The 1,884-nt window shown below is 59.6% G+C and overlaps 1 protein-coding gene across 1 annotated transcript in view; it reads left to right on the top strand.

The window, feature by feature from the left end:
* Positions 1 to 1,884, top strand: part of RPP25 (ribonuclease P/MRP 25kDa subunit) — a 5,068-nt gene that overhangs the window by 1,215 nt on the left and 1,969 nt on the right. The window lies entirely within an intron of this gene.

Genomic DNA, 1,884 nt, shown 5'->3' with positions numbered 1-1,884 from the left:
GAAGGCGGCTGCACGTCATCGCGCCCCATGGCGGTGTCTCAGCCATCGGGAGAGACGGTTTTGCCCCGAGCCCGTTGGAGCGATACCTTCATTATCGAAACCGCTGCAATTACGCTCGGCGAGAAGGCTGTCAGGTTTATTAATGCCAGGCTCAGCGCCCCGCGGCGCCGTGATTCATCCCGAACAAAACACGCAAGCGAGCAGAGGGGTCGCTCCCTCCCCGCGCCCACGGAGCCCAGCGCTGGCTCTGCCTGCCCGCGGGACAGCGGGAGAAAACAAAACAGCCCTCCTCCTTCTTCCCGCGTCAGATATTCAGGCCTTTGCTCTCCCCGAGGCGTTTGTAGGCTCTGGAGCCGGCGTGAAGCCCCCATGTCGGGAGCCGGGGGCGGCGGGAGCGTTGGGTGGGTTGTCGTCGTGGCTGGATGCGGTGGCCGGTGCAGGACGGGGAGGTTTTGGGGTCGTGGGCTTGGCTGCAGAGCCCTCGCCGCGGGCTAGCTGCCTGGGAAAGCCCCGGGGAGCAAAATCCCTGCTTCTTTCAGGGGGTAAAAGAGAACAAATGGAAAATAAAAGCTCTTTAGAAATAGTTGAGAGATGTCTATGGGAAAATGGGGGGGGATCACCTTGGCTGCCGACCACGGCACAGCGAGGGCGGGACTGTTCGCTGAGCCGGCACAAGGGGATCCCGGCCAAACCCTGTCCCAAGGCGGGATGGGATCGGGACCGGTTTCTCCTACGTGCCCTGGCAGCAGCCCGGCCCCCGCCGGCACGGCAGAGCCTGGCAAAGCCCCCCTGCCAGCCCCCCTGGCCGGCACAGCGGGGAGCGGGGAGATGCGGGGAGGGCAGGGGACGGGTTACGGGAGGCCAAGCAAGCCCTGATCCACCTGGTTGCCCTTGATCCAGCCCAGGCAGCCCCCGGGGGCACCGCGGGATGAATTAACGGGTATTAATGAGCGTACCCTTCCCGAAAGCCATCCGGGAGGGATGCTCCGGCTGCAGCTGCCTTATCTCCCCGCCTCGCTCCCGCTCTCCGGGGACGGCGAGCATCCCCTCTTTTGTCAAAGGGCTCGCTTGGCAAGCGCTTTGCTTGGCTGGCAGCGGGAATGAAAGGAGGCGAGGGGAGCGAGGAGGAGGAGGAGGAGGAGGAAGCAGGGGGCTGTTTTGTTTGGCGATGACCTTGTCGTCTCCCTCAGCAGGCAGCTGCTCCTCCAGGCCGGAGGCTCGCGCTTATCTGCCCTGCCGTAGACTGATTCACCTCACTGATCTGCCGCCATGTGGTCGAGTATTAATTTCCAATTGTTATTTTTTTTGTGATTATTTTTTTGTGAGTTTGGGGCTGGGGAAGCTTTGGGCTCCGTCCCGCCCAGCGATCGCTCTTGCCAGCCTCCTCTCTCCGGCGCAGACACCATGCAGGTTCAACCCTCCGCCCCGCACACGAGGGGGAAGCACCGGGTAGGGGCTCCTCCTCCAAATGCACTAAAAATCACGCTAATAAATAAAACCCTCTGTAAACGCCCTGATGGGAGCCTAGAGACTGTTGCGGCCACGCAGCTGAGAACTAACAGCCCGTCGCCTCCCCGACCCTGCCCCGCTGTTGCCATCTCACATTGCTCCCAGCAAGGAGAAAGAGAGGGGAAAAAAAGATCAGTTGTTTCTCCTTATTGCTTCGTTAATGTGCAAAATTATTTGCAATTGATTTTATATACAGGCAATTTGCAGTCTTGGAGGCAACGGGAGCCTGGGGATTTTGCACTCCTTGCTTTGATGGTTTTCCCGCATGAGAAAATGGTTAAAAAAAAGGACCGTAACCCAAAATACAAAGCATTTAAAATAGCATGACGACATCTGGCCCCACGCGGTCCTAAGGGGACACGGCGAGCAAAATCG

The sequence above is a fragment of the Pygoscelis adeliae genome, unplaced genomic scaffold (genome assembly GCF_000699105.1).
Source record: "Pygoscelis adeliae isolate BGI_AS28 unplaced genomic scaffold, ASM69910v1 Scaffold861, whole genome shotgun sequence".
NCBI classification, from domain to species: domain Eukaryota; kingdom Metazoa; phylum Chordata; class Aves; order Sphenisciformes; family Spheniscidae; genus Pygoscelis; species Pygoscelis adeliae.
The sequence above is the reverse complement of the archived record's forward strand: the minus strand, read 5'-3'. Positions and strand labels throughout refer to the sequence as shown.